Source organism: Macrobrachium rosenbergii, chromosome 21 (assembly GCF_040412425.1).
Source record: "Macrobrachium rosenbergii isolate ZJJX-2024 chromosome 21, ASM4041242v1, whole genome shotgun sequence".
Classification (NCBI taxonomy): Eukaryota; Metazoa; Arthropoda; class Malacostraca; order Decapoda; family Palaemonidae; genus Macrobrachium; species Macrobrachium rosenbergii.
In genome coordinates, this window is record NC_089761.1 from 67,368,165 (window position 1) to 67,387,949 (window position 19,785).

The window sequence follows — 19,785 nt, forward strand, 5'->3', positions numbered from 1 at the left end:
GAAGTACAGATGACCTAAAACAGGTTGCATTGATTTTATCAGTTATAAATGTATGAGGCCTACGAACAATCGTGCTGCTTTTGCTGAAACTTTCATTAGATATTTCTCAAAAGTAAGATGTGAGTTAAAAGTTACACCTAGAATAGTTAAAACTCAAGACTCATTCAGCAAAGTCGCTGTCCACCTGATGGGGGTGATGGGGTGGAAAATCTGTATGAGGTCTGCTAATCAAAGGTGTTTTCGTTTCACTACAGTTCAGCGTCATACCCCACCAACTACACCATTCACTGATCCGGTCCATGTCCCGACTGAGGCTGAGGGCAGCTTCATTTCTCATAAATGAAAACTTTACTACACCCACAAGTGTTCCATCACTGGCATGCTGAACAATCTTGTTTTCCAGGCCAACAACTTGTATACACTAAACATAACAGTGGACCCAGGACACTACCCTGTGAAACTCCGAACACAATAGGTCTTGGTTTGCTAAAGATCCCATCAACAGCAACTTACTGCTGCCCACCCATAAAGAAATCTTGAAGTAATCCTAAAATATATCCACCCTCTACAAGATTCTGAAGTTTATAAATAAGTGCCTTGTGATTTAGTAAATCAAAAGCAGCACTAAATTCTATCTGAATTACTCTGCACTCAAAAACCTCATCAACATTCTCTTGCAAATGGCATGTCAAGTCTAAAAGAGCATTGCAGGTACCTAACTGCTTCGTATATACATATTGAGTAAGCATGTAGAATCCTTTAGATTCTACATACTTACTGTATATAGTGGCTTAAAAATAAGTTTTTCTGCAATTTTGAGAGCATAGTGAGAATAGAAATTGACCTGTAATTACTGCAGTCTGCAGATATGCCACTCATTGGAACAGGCACTCTATTACGAGCTTTTGCTCATCTGCAAAGATACTATAGAAACTACTAATCTTCGGAGACAACACTCTAGAAACTTTCTAAAAAAACAAAGGGAAGTAACCATCGGGATCATCTCCACCCCAGCTATCAAGATTATCCAGAATTTTCTTAACATCCCTGGAGCAAAATGCAAATTTTGTAAGAATAGGCTCAGAATGACAAGTATCAGGGAGAGGGACATCCTCAGCTAATTGCTTAGCTGCAAAAGCTCAATGAACCAGTTCAGCCTTTTTCCTAAGACCAGTAACCAATCTACCATCATCTGTCAGTAGTGGTGTAATGGAAGACAAGCCTGACCCAAAGATCGATGATGCCAATTTAGTCCACCACAGATGAGGTTGAGTAATTCCTTCAAGTTTCCTCTTCAAGGAATTATTGTAATTTCTCTTGTCTGTATGATAAATTCTATTTGCAGCACGATGAGACTCAGTAAAATTAGTGTAATTTATATTTGAACGATTTTGTCTCCTTGTGTTGAATTTGGTCTGTTTGTTACAGTAAGCTTGTCTACATGTATCATCAAATGATAGTTGGTCATTTGTCCTCAATTTGATTACGTTTCTAGGGGCATACCTTATTAAAATAGCCATCAGCATTTTACTTAACTTCTTTTTGGGATCAGCATATAATACAGTATGAAATATTAAGCTTCAATATTGAAATTCCAATTGGTTTTAGATTTAGCTGGACCTTTTTTCCAATGGTGGCATTAGGAATATACTGATTAACAGATATGTCCATCTCAGTGGCACAATGATCAGAAGTGCCTATACATTCACAGACCTTGGGCTTGACAATAGCTGTAACATCTGTGAATATGAGGTCTAATCTATTACCAGAAATATGTCTGGACAAAATTGGAGGATACACAGGACTCAAGAGCAGACCAGCCATGTTGATCTGTGGAATTTGAATTTAACCTCTCACTGTGCTTTGCATTACAGTCTCCACAAATAACAAGCCATATTAATTCTTTCCAAGAGACAGTCATAATATCATATAGAACCATCAATATTTGGATTGTGGTAAACATTGCAGGACTTAATGAAAATTTTAAAACAAAGAACTTCATGGCAACTGCACTCCAAGTTTTTCTGGCGATAAATAGGTCATCTGGACTTAGTGTATACAGCCATAACTTGCACATGTAGGATGTTATGACAATAAATAAAATTAGGGCCACAAAACCCTGGAATTAAAAATTCACCCTTTGACTTGTTACTGCTTACAAGAATCTCAGAGTTTGGTAGTGGTCCCCACTACATCTGCATGGAGATGGCTGAACTATTGTCTGAGGGGATGGGTGTTCCCCAGTGCTGGATTCTCTGTGACATGTTACTTTGCTTGTTTGGTGATAGATTCATTGTTTTGCCCACTATCTTACGTCTCTTACACTCACTGTCCCATACAAATTTTTCCATTTGCCATTTTGGCTGGTGTTCTGCAGGATGGATGAACAAGTTCATGGATGAGTTAGAGCACTTTCTCTAGTGGGTGCAGGCAACTGGTGCTAGTGTTGCAGAGGATTATTCTTCCTGTGGCACTGCAAGAGATGTCTTACCATATCAGGTTTGTTATGGAGGTGCAATAGTGATGTGACTTTGGGTCTTGGTGTTGGGCATTGGCAAGTTCTTTGTAATTTATTCCAGTTGAACCATTTAATTACTGTTCTTAATAATGCGTTTGCTAGTTAGTTTTTCTTACCTGGAATATGTTTTATCTTGTACCCAAATTTTGTGATTGATGAGTACCATGGTTGATGGCTGAAGTATATGTCATGTTTTTTTGGTGACAGTGTGGACAAGAGGTTGGTGATCAGTCAGGTTAGTGAAAGGCATGCCCTTGAGTAAGTTTGTTGTCAGATGTACTGCATATTTTTATACTGTCATTAATTTCAGACTGAAAAACTGATGGATTTGGTGAAACAGACTTTTTTCTTGCACTATGGCAGCATGTGTTGTAACATTGTTTGAATTGGTGGTAATTGTAAGGTTACCAGAGGGTTAGGAAGTGCCAATATCATAGTGTCAGTGATTGCTTTCTTGGCTGCTGTGAAGATGTCTTGTTGGGCACGACCCAGGAGAGCGCTTTGATATTGTCCATAAAGGCATTGTATAGCATGACCATGAATTTGGCAATACGGAGAAGGAATCTGTGGCAGTACTTTACCATTCCCGTGAATTATTAAAGCTGTTTTATGGTTTTGGGGTTGGATATGTCCTGGTGGCTGACGGTTTGGAGAGTAGAGGATGTATGCTGTTCTCAAAAAGTGATGACAAATTTGGTGGGATGCTTGATCAAGCTGTTGTCCAGTAGGAGGGACAATGCAGTCATAGTGAGTTGTTGATGTTCTTCTTGGTTTCTAGAGAGCATGAGTATGTTGTAGATGCAGCAGATTAAAAACAGGAGGTCACCCAGGATGTTATCAATCAATCTTTAGAAGGTAACCTCTGAATTCTGGAGGCCAAATGTTGAGTAATGGAAGGTGTATGTTTTAAACATTATGATGATTGCCATTTCCTGGATATCTTCTTGGTGGGCTGAAGCTTGGAAATACCTCTTCATTTGGTCAAACTTGGGCAAGATTCTTGCCCTGAGGAGGGTGCAGGTGATGTCTGCCATGTTGGGAAATGTGTAGTAGTCACTGCAGTTTCAAGTTTGAGTGTAGTCACTGCAGAGGTGTCATGATCTGTCAGGGCTGCAGGCCTTCTGGCAAAGGTCCATCCACTCCATCTCTCTGCAGATCTTTTTAGCGGCAAGTAGCTCTCTGGTGGCAGGTGATGGAACTTAGAATGGGTGGAGACATAATTGTTTTGATATGATGGAGGATGTCATGTTCTGTGGGTGACCTGGAAGTCTGACAAAGTTATGGATATATGGATATATATATATATATATATATATATATATATATATATATATATATATATATATATATATATATATATATATATATATATATATATATATATATATATATATATATATATATATATATATATATATATATATATATATATATATATATATGTATATATATATATATATATATATATATATATATATATATATATATATATATATATATATATATATATATATATATATATATATATATATATATATATATATATATATATATATATATATATATATATATATATATATATATATATATATATATATATATATATATATATATATATATATATATATATATATATATATATATATATATATATATATGTGTGTGTGTGTATATATATATATATATATATATATATATATATATATATATATATATATATATATATATATATATATATATATATATATATATATATATATATATATATATATATATATATATATATATATATATATATTATCAAGCCGAAAGTATTTTCGTTTGTTTCCTAATTTCTTTATTTATTTTTATTTTATTTTCAGGTCACACAGTCGGTATGATTACTGCTTGTTGGTAATTGGGTGCTGTTTGCTTGTTCGAGTGTTTTGCGGTAGTTAAGGAGGATAGTTCTAATCCAATGATTTTCTCCTTTACGTGGTGACATGGAGGCAAAGAGGGAGACTTTCGGAACCAGCATAAGTCGTGACATAAATTGGCGACTGTGACAGGATGGCAAATGGTCAGTGAGGTAGTGTGTGAATAGGTTAACTTTTCTTTTGATGCTTCGGGGCACTTTAATAGTTTTTTGTGTTTTGAGTAATTATTGCTAGTATAACGAAATGTCTACTTTAGTCGAGTTAACTGCCATTGGTGAGAAGCTTGGATTGTCACGTTTTGACTTAGCAAATTTCATAAAAGAACAACAGGAGCTCGAACGTGCTAAACAAGCACAGCAGAGAAAAGCTGAAAAAGAGCAGAGAGAAGCTGAAAAAGCTGTCTTGGCTGAAAAGAGAGCTCTTATGGAAGCTGATAGAGAAGGGCTTGAAGAACAAAGTAAAACTCTTCAGTTAGAGATAACTTTAAGATCATTAAAGTCCGATGAAACTTCTATGAGTGATGCTGTTCCGGGTAAGTTCAGTGATAAATGGGGAACTAGGCTAATTCCTAAGTTTAGTGAGTTAGATGTTGGTAAATTTTTCGTTGCTTTTGAGAAAGTAGTTCATCAGTTAGCTTGGCCTAAGGAGCTCTGGGCTGTGTTAGTACAGTCTGCATTCTTTGGAAAGGCACAAGTAATTTATGCAGCTCAAAGTGCAGAAGATTCCAGTGATCATGATATTATGAAAAAGGCAGTTTTAAATGCATACCAGCTAATCCCAGAAGCTTACCGGCAAAAATTCAGGTCCTAGTGTAACATGCTTAAGCAAACATTTGTAGAATGAGCATGCCAGAAAGCAGTTAAATTTGATGAGTGGTTGGCTGCAGAGGAAGTAACTACATTTGCCGAGTTACGAGAACTGGTTTTGTTAGAGGATTTTAGAAATAACCTTCCCAAAGAAGTTCGCATCCATATTGAAGAATTTAATACTGGTAATGTGAATGAGGCAGCAAAGGCAGCAGACAGGTTTGTTTTGTCACACAAGCAATATGGTAAGAAGAGGACTCATTTGGAAGCAGGTGTGGTGGAAGTAGTAAAAGGTAAAGAAAGTCTTTCATCTCCTTTGAGGGGTGCAAGGCAGGTCCGGGACATTGTTTGTTATAAGTGTGGTAAGAAAGGTCATGTTAAGTCACATTGTCCTGAAGTAACTAAGTCAGTAAAATCAGTTATGCTAGTAGATTGTAGGTCAGTGCTGCCTATGTCTTCTGGTCTTGAAGGAGAAGTAAATGGGAGTAAGCCTTATGGTAAGGTTTTGAAGATTTTGTCTTTAGAGGTAAGGTAAAAGTTGGGCCTGAGGCAACTGATAGTAATATAGTTGCATTGCTATGGGACACTGGCTCTTGCCAGTATTGCATCCTGGAGACCTCTCTCCCAAAAGATTTCTTGCGGAAAGGTCAAGATTATGTGTTGCTTGGTGGTTTTCCAGATACAGTAACATCTTGGCCTGTGGAAGAAGTTTATGTGGAATCTCCTTTGGCGACTGGTAGGTTGAAATTGGCTGTAGTTAGTGCGTTACCTGTGAGTGGTGTAGATTTTTTTATAGGTAATGATGTGATGTAAGGTAGTGGCACAGCCTGTGCATCAGAATGTAGAAAAGGGGCTAGTGTGGTTGATGAGCATGTTATGGTAAATGTTAAACCTGTTGTTCCTGTAACCCGAGCCCAGTCTAAGGAGAAAATCAAAGGTGGAGAAGTAGATGTAAATTTGGAAAACTGCTTCCAAACCAAAACTCAACCTAAAACAAAGAGGTAAGTCCAAACGGATAAAGTCTGTAGTTAATGCGTCTGAAAACCTTGCTAATGATTCTAGCTGCATGTTCCCAGATAAGCAAACACTCATTAGTGCTCAAAAGGAGGATGGAGAACTGAGAAGTTTGTATGAAGAAGCAGAACAGTTAAAGGAACAGGAAGATTTAAGTGAAGCCAGTTATGTATTAAAGGATGAGGTGTTATATAGATTAATTCGACCAATATCTGCATCTCCTGATGAAGAGTGGAAGGTAAGGGAACAAATTGTAGTACCCAGTAAGTAAAGACATTTTATTTTACAGGAGGTCCATCAAAGCGAGTGGGGTGGCCATTTAGGAATACGAAAAACCCTGTCTAAAATAAAAGGGAATTTCTTTTGGCCCTCTATAACGAAAGACGTCGTCAGACATTGCAAGACAGGTCACCAGTGCCAAATGGTTGGAAAACCCAACCAGATAATTACTAAAGCATCTTTGATTCCTATCCCAGCTGTTGAAGAACCATTCTCGCAAATTGTTATTGACATTTGTGGGTCCTGTCCTTTACCTAAAACTAAGACAGGTTTTCAGTACATGTTAACTATAATGGATAGAACAACTAGATTTCCTGAGGTAATACCTATTAGAGATATTAGAAGTGGTATCATTATTAAGCATCCTCGAGAGGTACAGTCAGATCAAGGTACTAATTTTACTAGTAGGGAGTTCCAGGCCAAAATGAAGGAACTTAGTATTAAACACAACTTGGCAGCTTCATATCATCCTGAAAGTCAGGGCATACTTGAAAGATTTCATTCCACTCTGAAGAATGCGTTGACTAAATATTGTCTAGATCATGTTCAAGAGTGTACTTGCCTTTATTGCTTTTTGCTTTGAGATTAGCCCCCAGTGAATCTTTAGGTTTTTCTCCTTTTCAGATGGTTTATGGACACAATGAAAGAGGGCCTCTTGATTTATTAAAGGAACATTGGGAAGGGAGGACTAATAAAGTGAATTCTCTTGAGTATATTTTGTCCTTCAAAGAAAAGTTAAGGAGCACTGGGGAATGGGTCCAAAATAATCTTTCTACTTCGCAGGCTAAAATGAAAACCCACTACGATAAAAAGTCTCGAGTTAGGAATTTTGAGGAAGGAGATCAAGTACTAGTATTACTTCCTATTCCAGGTCAGTTCAAGGCTCAGTTTGTAGGTCCTGCAGTGTTTAAGAAAAAAATAAATGATCTTGATTATTTCGTTGAAATTCCAGGGAGGAGGAAAAAGTATCAGCTGTGTCATATTAACATTATGAAAAAATATTTTTCCTGAGCTAATACTGTTAAATCTGTTTCAGCTGTTGCGCCTAAAGAATGCAAGAGACAAGAAGTGGAGAGCAAAGATCATGGATGGAATGGCGAAAACTGTAAAATTTTGCATAACCCAGATAGTTTGCTTAAACATCTGAATACCCAGCAAGCTGCTGAAATGAGGGATTTATGCAAAGAACATCCATCAATATTTAAGGACACTCCTGGTCTTGTGCGAAGTTTGCAACATGATGTGGTACTGAAGCCAAATGCCCAGCCAATTAGACAAACCTCTTACAGGCTAAATCCCCAGAAAGCTGCAGCTGTGAGAAAGGAAATCAGTTATATGTTAGAGAATAACTTGATAACGCCAAGTAGCAGTCCTGGGAGTTCCCCTGTTGTATTAGTAAAAAAGGAAAATGGACAAGACAGGTTGTGTTTTGACTACAAAAAGGTAAATGACTCAACAGTTGCTGACAATTTCCCTCTGCCTCGCATAGAAGATTGCATAGATATGATTGGTAATGCCATATATATTAGTAAATTAGACCTCTTAAAAGGTTAATGGCAAGTTCCTTTCACTGAACATGCATGGAAAATATCCGCGTTTATAACACCTTAAGGTTTATTTGAATGTAAAGTCATGCCCTTTGGCATGCGCAATGCAGCCAGTACCTTCCAGAGAATGATGTGGACGATCACAAGAGTATTAAAGGGTTGTGTCGTTTATCTGGATGATATAATTATTTTCAGCGACAGCTGGGAAGACCATGTAGAAAGGATCGAGGCTTTATTTCGCGCCATTGCTGATGCTGGTTTAGTGGTAAACCTTTCTAAATGCCAATTTGGAAAAGCTGAAGTTATCTACCTAGGCAATCAGGTGGGGCAAGGTAAAGTATTACCCAAGGAAAAGAATATCGAGGCTGTAATAGCTTTTCCCTCTCCAAAACCACGGAAAAATGTAAGGCAATTTGTTGGTGTCGCTGGTTACTATCGTCGATTTGTCCCCAGTTTTTCTGAAATATTAACTCCATTAACTGATCTTTTAAGAGAGAAAACTAAATTCCTGTGGAACGATACATGTCAATAAGCTTTTGATAAATTAAAGGGCGTTTTAAGCACCTACCCCATTTTGAAATCACCCGACTTTCAAAAGGGTTTTAAGTTGATGGTGGATGCTAGTGATATCAGAGTATGGGCAGTGCTGTTGCAAGATGATAGTGAAGGTATTGAACACCCTGTTTCATATTTTTTCCAGGAAACTTAATGACTATCAAAAGAAATATAGCACAATCGAAAAGGAAGCCTTAGCTTTAATTTTAGCCTTACAGCATTTCAAAATTTATGTAACTGCTAGTATTGATCCAGTTGTTGTGTATTCAGATCACAATCCCTTAAAATTTGTGAACAAATTTAAAAACAAAAACAGAAGGCTTACTAATTGGAGTCTTATGCTTCAGGAATATAATTTGATTATCAAACATGTTAAAAGAAAGGACAATGTCGTCGCTGATGCCCTCTCGAGAAATCTGTGATGTCTTTTCCACTTTAATTTTTTCTCTTTGTATTTTCGTCTTATTTTTTTCAGCTGTGTATGGTTCGAATGTTCCCCGGCAAATCTCTTCAGGCTAGAAGTCGTTAGCCTTCGCACGCCGCGAGTTTTCAGTCCGGTAGTGTGTGTGTTTTAAATGCAGCATCTCGTTCTTTCATTATTCGTCATCGATAGTATTCTTTTTGATGGAAGTGATGGTTTTCCCGTCTTGAGATTATCTAACGTTGCTGTTAGTTTTTTTCAATGTGTTGAGCTGTAAAATTAGTTTGAACTTGCTAAAGAGTTGTAAAAAAAATTTTCATAATTTTTTACCTATTAGGCTGGGAGTATCACGCCCGAAAGTATTTCCGTTCGTTTATTTATTTATTTATTTATTTTTAATTTTATTTTCAGGTCACACAGTCGGTATGATTACTGCTTGTTGGTAATTGGGTGCTGTTTGCTTGTTCGAGTCTTTTGCGGTAGTGAACGAGGATAGTTCTAATCCAATGATTTTTTCCTTTACCTGTCAAATCGCACGCCCCAAGCACCCAGCCTCATCCGGCCCTTCCACGGCTGAAAGCGAACCTGACCTTACAAATCTCTCGAACTTCGAGAGAGCATCTCAGATTTGTCCTATATGATTAAATTATAAAGTCAGGCTGTTCAAATCATTTCATTTTTTAGGAAATTTTTTGGATCATATTGTTTTTATTCCTTAAAATCTACTTCCCTGTTGGAATGTAAGAATACTATACATAAATGTGTGTATGTATGTATGTATGTATGTATGTATGTATGTATGTATATATATATATATATATATATATATATATATATATATATATATATATATATATATATATATATATATATATATATATACATATATATATATATATATATATATATATATATATATATATATATATATATATATATATATATATATATATATGCGTGTGTGTGTGTAATAAAATATATATAAAATATATAATAAAAATTTTGTATTTTATAACTTACACGTTTACCTCAGCAGTTTAATGCTCAGTCAGTATTTTTCAATTTTGTGTTGACAAACGTGTACTAAATTTGATATATGTAATATATGGAAATCAATTCAGTCAATTTGTTGCCAAGTGAGGCTGTTTAGAATGTCACTAACAATATAAAACTGAATGTTTTTAATTCATGAAAGCTGAAGCGTGATATGGGCCGCAGTGGTAATTAAAACATTGTACCCAAACTGGTAACGAGGAATTACACAATCACCGAAACCAATTTCATTGCTGGCCTCCCATCGCCTTCCCAAGCCCCCTCCCCCCCGCACATGCACTCACACAAAAAATGGGTTGGGGAAATGACAGAAACAACAACTTTGTTTCATATTGCACTCGCATCTGACACTGACCATTGCTGTTACTGTTGTCAGTTGACAAAAGATATATCTCAATATTTTGTCTTTCAGGATTTGCATAATGAATAGCAATCCCTCATTAACGAAAACTTGGCTGCTACAGTTTCGAAGATAAATTTATTTAACTTGAATTCTCGATATTAAAATGTGAGAAAATACGTCTACTGTTAATTTTTACCTATTCCCATATTAACAGTTACCCTGAAACGGCGAGTACCTTATTGTGCATTAGTAATGTTAATAAAGTTCACAAAATTATTTCATTTACGATATGCCTTTTCTGTGATCTGACCTCCATCCATCAATAAATTCTTCCACTTATCAGTTCTGTGAAAATCCTTCCTTCCTTAGTTTGTTAAAAATTGTGTCTGTATGTTGCACAGACTTATAAACATATTGAATCCTAGCTAACTCCTGTGTCTGTACTCTTCTATTCACATTTATATAACATAGATTGTACACATTTTCATTTATTATTGTACAGCAAATTGTTCAATTTATGGAATTTTATTTTGATTCATAAGATTAGAATAGTCGTTGTGGTAATGATGATGAGCTTTTTGTAGATTTACAAGAACTATGATAGTTTGTAATCCATGAAGTAAATATGGCTTCTTTTGAAATAGACCTTCACCAAAATACATTAAATATTACCTTAAGTGGGTGTCAGGGAATACAATACACAGTTTTTAGGTGTAAGTTGATAAACTCGGAACAACGAGATCAGGCTCCAAATATTACAATACCTATCACCGTAATCTTTGGCGGTTTTTTACTTTCCGATATCCATTGAAGCGTGACTGTCTACTTCAGTGATGTCTATAACGTTTTATCATCTACACTGGGTATCGAGCTTCAAAGTGGTCCCGGGCATTTCAGTCGCCCTACTAGCATTCGTGGCGATCCGCTTGTCTTCCCTAAAAACAGAAAATCCCAAAGTTAATCCTCACCTCTATCCTTTGAAGTCTCTTCGGTAATGTTCTTATTCTGTACAGTAGAGCAAGTAGCTAATCCTATCAAGCGATTACTTTAGAGATTGTCCTTTGGATTACTCACCTTTTTTTCTCACTGTAAATTAGGATTACCGAGTTCCTCCACTGGACTCGTTGCCATGAGGATATGCGCCCTCCGTTTTGTTACTTCGGCCGACAAAATTCTTCTGTATTTATTTTATAAATCATGAGACCAATAAATATTACCTCATCACAATATTACGTGGAATAACTGCATAAAAGCAGCTACAAAAGCAGCAACAACTCGCTAACAGATGTAATAAAGACAATATACTTGTAATAAATTCTAAATATTTAGGAAACTGATGAGTGTTTCGTATACAGGATTATTCATTGACTTACTTGAACTGGCGACGCAACAACTGTCTTCCTCAGGTTTTGAAAATCAGAACAAGATTGTTAGAAACCCACTAAAATGTCAACACAAGAGAGGAACTACCTTGTTAGGTTCTTGACTGCCAATCATGTGGAAAGCGGGCGCTCTGTTAACTATATTTTGAGAACCATATATCCGAGGTTGCAAGCATTTCATCCTTGTTTCAATAGTAGTTTCAAGTGGTTGTGATCATGGTATAATAATAAATAGGAGAATTGGAAACAAAGAGTTTTCATCTTGAAGAGTAAACAAAAAAAAAACTTAGTTTTCAGTTCTGTGCTCCCTTTTCCCTCAAGTCATTTCACGGGCTGAAAAGCAATTTGCATGACTCATTTTTAAATTAGAAAAGGAAAGAGTTGATGAGAGGGGCTGTTCAACTAATATATCAGATAGAATAAATAAGTTCAATACAAGAGAGGAAAGATCTCCCAGAATAATCGTATGTAAAGCCATAAATGAAAAGGTGAATCGAAAATTAATTTTAAAAAAGGTTTCTAGTAACGCTATATAAGAAACAGATACAAAGGTCAGTTATACCCAGAGAAACGTAAGCCTGAATTCAGAAATAAAATACCGAGTAATATAGAAATAAGTAAAAAATTAAAACAATTAAAATCAGGATATATATATATATATATATATATATATATATATATATATATATATATATATATATATATATATATATATATATATATATATATATATATATATATATATATATATATATATATATCTGAAATTTTTTATCACACCGTGATTTATATACAATCATGAAGCTACAAATGGCGCTTAATATCAAATTCACGCTACCTCGGGAATATCTCCGATGGAGAATTATCACCGAAGTGGAATTTATATAAGTGATAAATGAATTGGTACCGTCGGGACACGAACCCTCGACACGGACCTATTCAGCGACTCCAGTACATGTTACCAACGCTCCATCAAGAGAGGTATAAGTCATTACCGAGTCTGCTGTACTGTTTTTTCCCGTCGGAGATATTCCCGAGGTAGTGTGAATTTGATATTAAGCGACATTTGTAGCTTCATGATTGTATATAAATCATGGTGTGATAAAAAATTTCATAATAAGAGCTGCGTGTTCCAAACGTACCAACAAACTATCATGGCGGAGGTGGGTCATTGTAGAGGCTAAGTACAATTTCTCCGCTCACGACAGAAAAAAACAGTACAGCAGACTCGGTGATGACTTATACCTCTCTTGATGGCGTGATGGTAACGTCTACTGGAGTCGCTGAATAGGTCCGTGTCAAGGGTTCGTGTCCAGACGGTACCAATTCATTTATCACTTATATAAATTTCCCTTATGTGATAATTCTCCATCAGAGATATTCCTGAGGTAGCATGAATTTGATATTAAGCGACGTTTGTAGCTTCATGATTATGTGTATATATATATATATATATATATATATATATATATATATATATATATATATATATATATATATATATATATATATATATATATATATATATATATATATATATATATATATATATATATATATATATATATGTATATATATTGTCACGAAATGTTCCAGGTATCTGGTTATTACACTTACTAATCGCAGTATTCAAAAACTTACCTCACACACAGCCAGATACCTAAACTCTCATAACAAAGAAATATGACTAAATACTCTAAAGGCAACAGTGATCCCTTAAAAGAATTATCAGCAATGTGAAGTATCAGTATTTAAACTGGAAATATACTAAAGTATATTAAATGGCATCACTCTATTAATTAAGCACTGAATAATTGTAATTATCTCTCCTCGATTCAAGTCACTTCAACAGAACTGAAGGAACAAAATTTATATCACTATGCTTTGGTTACAAAGTTAATTCTACCGCTGGAGGTCAATAAATAAAACACTTGTAAACACTTTAAATTAAAAAAATTATTTTTAATAAAACAAAATTTACAGTTACTCTGAAATTAAGTTACTATAATTTGGAAACAATTTTAATTAATCCTTGAAACAAGTTATGAAAATAAAAACTAGACTATCAATATTATTAAAATGTGAAATAAAATTAAGTAGTAACTTGAAAACTAAGAAAATGCAAACACACAAAACTTGTAAAAGTATTAAATTCACCAAAATATTTTATAAAAAATCTTGTCTTAATTGACCGGTCTATCAAACATAAGCTTTCAAAAAAGGTAAATTGATATAAATACCAATTAATAAATCAATTTAAACAACACTCACAAAAAATCTATTCACTTTGAATAATACATCCTGAATTCAAAATAAGCCATGGCTTACATAGTAAAAGATCACTATACCTTTCACAAGTTGCAGCTGTTGTACACACAATACACAATAGCCGCCATTACAATCTGTCTCTTAGATTTCACAATCTAAATACTTAAGAGTGATCAAGAACAGCAATTTACGTTACTTTAAAATTTCACAAAGAGAGAGAGAGAGAGAGAGAGAGAAGTATATTTTTAAATATCTAACATAACACAGCTCTGGCCTCTCAATTACAATTTTTACTGTAACTGGTCAAAAGCAAAAGTCTAAAGAAGGTTCTAGACTTCCTGTCGTACTGGACGTGTTCACTGGATGATGTAATTATCAATGCAAAACGTTTCTTTATAAGAAACCCACAGTGTACGTGACTTGATCAGAATTGGCTGATGCAATTCAAACAAAGCATGTTGCAGTCGTTCAACTCGTGACTCTTAAGACAGAACGGTACATGATCAGAAGTACGTGATAGATTACCCTGCTTCTCATATGGGACAAAGTTTCTGGCTTACGCGATTAAACACCCTGAACAAAGCTCCCAGAATCACACAGTTAAAAAAAAATAATATGACCGCTTAAATAATGCAATCTCTCTTATATATTATGTTATCTTGAAGAAGCTGAATTACGCTATTACTTGTTGTGAAATCTAACCAGACATTTTACAGAAATAATATTTCTATATATTATATTACTACATTATTTCTTGTATAAAGAAATAACTCATATAACAATTATTAAGGCATACTATGACAGCATTCTGGGAAATACACATTTTATACTTAAATCAAGGGGAGCTTGTAAGAATATACAGGTATATATATATTGCCAGTGTGTTGTCTGATTTGCCTTTTGACATCTTTGTGTTGTTATTTTGTAATTTTAATATTATGTCGTTTTGGAAGTAATTTGAAAGGTCTCCAGTTTCCTCCTCACTGGCTCTTCAATTGTTTATTTCTTATTTACCATTTTGTTTTCTCTTTTTATAGCTTGACAATGCTTTTGCCCCGCCCACTGATGAGGATTCCTCCTGTGCTTCCTCACAGTAAGAGGGTAGTGTGTTTCTGAGTCATATATCAAGAGGTTGCTGATTTGCCAGTTGCTGCTGCTGCTGTTCTTTCTAGCCATTTTTGGATATCCTGCCCTTGGTTTTTGTAGCTGTTGGATCTGTCTTTTCCTGCACTTGGAAGGATTTATTAGATCATTCATCCTGTGGTTGTGGCTACACAAATATTGAAGTTGCAGGATTCCAACACTTCGCCTGTGTCCAGTTAATTACTGCCCGGGGGACCTTTCTGATACCTGGTAAGGTACTTCTTTACTTGTTGAGTTCATCAGCTTGATAGGATCACAGCGGTTTGGGCATTAGTCTAGGCATCTGTTATCCCAACCTTCCCAGTTTTGCTCCGGGCATGGAGTCTGATATCTGATTTATTCAGGAGACTGCAATATTTATAAAAGCCTTAATCTATTTGTTAGTAATTATTATCATCATTATGTTTAGCGTGTAATATGTTAGGATATTCTGCTTCTTTTTGACCTTCTCCTTCTTTCTGGGTTCCCTCCTTTTTGGGTATAAATGTTTTGCCATCTGTCATTAGTTGAGTGAGTGGGTTTTGATTGCTGTTAGTTAAGGGTGTTTGTTATTCATTTGATTTATGTATTTTACAAGGTTCAGGTGTTACTTCTGTCTGATCTTTATGTATTAAATATTAACTGATTTTTTTTGTCTGTCAGTGTTTATTTGTCCCCCTTTGGATAATCTTGCACATTAATTGGTTATATTTGGAGTATGATTCCACCCATTGTGGACTTCATTGCAGGTAAGTGAACATTGAAATGCTGAAAGTGTTATTGACAGTATAAAGTGTGTAGTGGTCGAAACAGACCATCAATATATATATATATATATATATATATATATATATATATATATATATATATATATATATATATATATATATATATATATAGTGTCTGTGAAATCACGGTGCAATTTAAAATACTTGTAGCTTCGTAGCTATATATGACAGAAATAATCTGTATAAAAGATAAGCATAAGAAAGCTTGATGTGTCTAGTTTTACTTTTCTTCTGAAGTTTTATTTATTATTTGTTTTATCAAATATCTTTCATATTTTCTGAAACTTAAAAGTGACTTCTTTTCAGAATTGCTGTTGACCCATGGCTTCACCAGAAGAGAAAGTAAACTGCATTCATTGGTTGGACGAATTAAAATGTACTGTTGCCGTCCAAGGAAGGTTTAAAACCCAGTACAATAAAGAAGCACCGCACAGGAGTCACATAGCCAGGTGGATGAAGAAATTTAAGGAATCAGGTTCTGTTATCAATAAACCACGGTGTAGTAGACCATGTGTTGAGGAAGGAGCTTTGAATGGAGTCCGAGAAAGAGTCTAAAATGAGTAACTTTGGAGATAAGGCTCTCAAAATCTACTATGTATAAGATTTTGCAGGAAAAAAATTCAAATGAAAGCGAACCGATTCTAAATGCATCAGATGTTGTTAAAAGAGAATTATCATACACGACTTACTTTCTGCCATCAGTTCAATGAAAGAATTAGCTGATTATGCATTTTTTAATCATTAAATGTTCTCTGACGAAGCAACATTCTACATTAGTAGCAAGGTCAACATGCATAATTGCCGTATTTGGGGAACTGAAAAGCCACGTGGCTGAACTTTAAAGAAATTCTCTTAAAATTAATGTCTGCTGTGCTTTGGGAAAGAATTGAATCATAGGGCTATTCTTTTTTGAAGGAAGCGTCGTTAATGGTGATAACTATTTAGAAATGCTACAAAATTACTTTATTTCTAAGCTCGAACAATTAGAACTTAAAGAGAATACAGTTTTTCAATCAAATGGTCACCTTGTCCCTTTGCTCTTCAAACTAGACAGTTTCTACATGAGAGGTGAGCCATTATTTCGACCTCCGCATTCACCAGATTTGACTCCATTGGATTTCTTTTTCTGGGGACTTGTGGAAAGTATTGTTTATTCAACTAAGCCTCAATATTGAGAAGACTTGAAAGAAGGATAACTGGTGTGATTGAAGCATATTACTGGAAATCAGCTGCAAAATATTTTCCAAGAACTACAGAATCGCATTTTTCTTTGTATTAGTAATGATGGTAGACATGTTGGAAAATAACAAGACAAATGAAAAATTTAGGTCATTCGTCATTCTTATCCTTATTACTGATTAATTTTCTATTATTTAAAGCTTTAGATAAATATAAAGCTTATCTATTTTTACTGTACACTAATCTAGCCCATCCGAATATAAAATTTTCTAAATACGAGAAAGATAACAAACTCGCTTTTTAATACATTGAAGTTTCTCGTGATAATTCTGGTTTTTATACTTCGGTTTTCAGGGAGAAGACATTCACTGGTTTAGACACAAATTTTTATAGTTTTTGTAATTTTAATTATGAAATAAAATCTCTTTTTACTCTTTTCCACTAAGCCTTTTCTTTTCTTCTAGATGGTCTGAGTTCCACAAAGAGGTCACCTTTTTAGAAAAATATTTAACCGACAATTGTTATCCGAGTAGTTTATTTTTTAAATGCCTTAACAAATTTATTATTATGAAGTTTTATCTAACAATATGATTCCCACTGTACCTAGGATGCCTTTCTATGCCAGTGTTGCTTTTTTTTACTTGATACAAAATTTTATACCCAAATGGAACACATCATTAGACACTATTGTCCGGCCATAAAATGTCAGCTGACTCCGACCAGCCCACTGGCAATTGGATCGATTTTGAAATATAAAGACAAGTTGAACCCTCTTATGGCATCTAACACTGTTTAGTTCTACATTTGTCCTAGATGTAATCTAGGAAAATATATCGGAGCTTCAGGAAGACTTCTTAAGGTCCAAATATATTGCCATAGGGGGTGAGTTTTCGCACCGGAGTTAAATTATCATCTGAATTTTCCAGCATCCGTGACCATGCCTCTTCTCCAGAGCAGCTAGCAGTCTTCGAATTGCTCTTGATAAAAATGGTTGTTTTGAACCTGAACTACCAAACTACCTCGCCCCTCTACACCTGGCGTAAACAACGGACATGCTTTCGCTGTTCCAATAGTACTTGAGTTTTGCTGGTGTTCTTTGAATTTGCTTTTTACTGTTATTGTGTATTTTTAGATGAGTATTTTATTGTAATTTTATTTTATTATTATATTTTCAGCTTTTAAATGAGGCTGGACCCCGAAACGTTGCATTAATAAAACTATGCTAATATGAAACACACGTCTGCATTGAAACCCTTCCCATTATATATATATATATATATATATATATATATATATATATATATATATATATATATATATATATATATATATATATATATATATATATATATATATATATATTCTATATATATAATGTGTGTGTGTATGTGTGTGTCTGTGTGTGTTTTTGTGTAAACTTAATAACCACAATGCCCTTTTAGCTGCTCGATTTCTTCACATTTTGGATATACTTGTAACCATAAAGACTCAGATTCAAAGAAGAATCATGCAAAGAAATACTGACACCAGCATTCGCAAATTTATGCTCATTCTTTCGACTCTTGTGTCTATTCTGTCCTCTCCATTCATCAAATTCTTAAAAATGGTCGTATATTTGAAATCCGTTGGATCTTTGCACCCTTATAAATCAAAAGTACTAAAGTGCTCATTCACATTCACTTCTCTGCTCATTATAACTGCTTTATCTTCTTTTCAACTTCCCTCTTTACTACCTTCTCCCTCCTCAGGTATGCCTGTATACTATCTTACCTTATTTGCATACAATTAAGAATCAAATAAGCCCTTCTTCACCAAATCTTTCATTTCCTCAACTTATCATTTGGTGCTGCTTCCCTCTTTCTAAGCTCTTATAACCAGGAAGCTCAAAATCTATCTAACTAATTCTCTATTACTGTTTTGGATTTTTCATCCAAATCTTCATGTATTCTCATTTGTTCCTTCTGTTTTTTTTTTTATTTTCAATCAATCAAATAACGATCTCATATAACTCAGGCACTTGTCTTCTCACAATTATATCCATAAACGTTTTATTCCCCTCTGGGCTAGCAACAAACTATTTCATAGCAACTTTTCTTTCTAAAGTATACTTAAATAAATGTTTCTTTGGAGACTAAGTATTTCTAACAATCAAGCCAATTAACAGTGAATGTCTATAAGATTCTTTCCATTCTCAGATACTTTGGAAACATCAATCCTACCACTAGTGCCATCTCTTTGTCTGTCACTTACCTTTGCATTTAAGTCTCAGGGCACAACCACCTTTTCACCTTATCCAAACCCAGCCAGATACAGAATCAGACCATGCAAAAAAAAAACTCTCGTTCTCGTTATGTTTTTTATCCCTGAAACATTTCACTTCTTCTTCTTCTTCTTCTTTTAACGTGCTTTTATTCCCATTTTTGTATGGGGTAAGCACGATGCCTTTTGATTTGGCTTTTGAAGGACTTTTTATATATATTTGGCTTTATATATATGGACTATATATATATATATATATATATATATATATATATATATATATATATATATATATATATATATATATATATATATATATATATATATATATATAT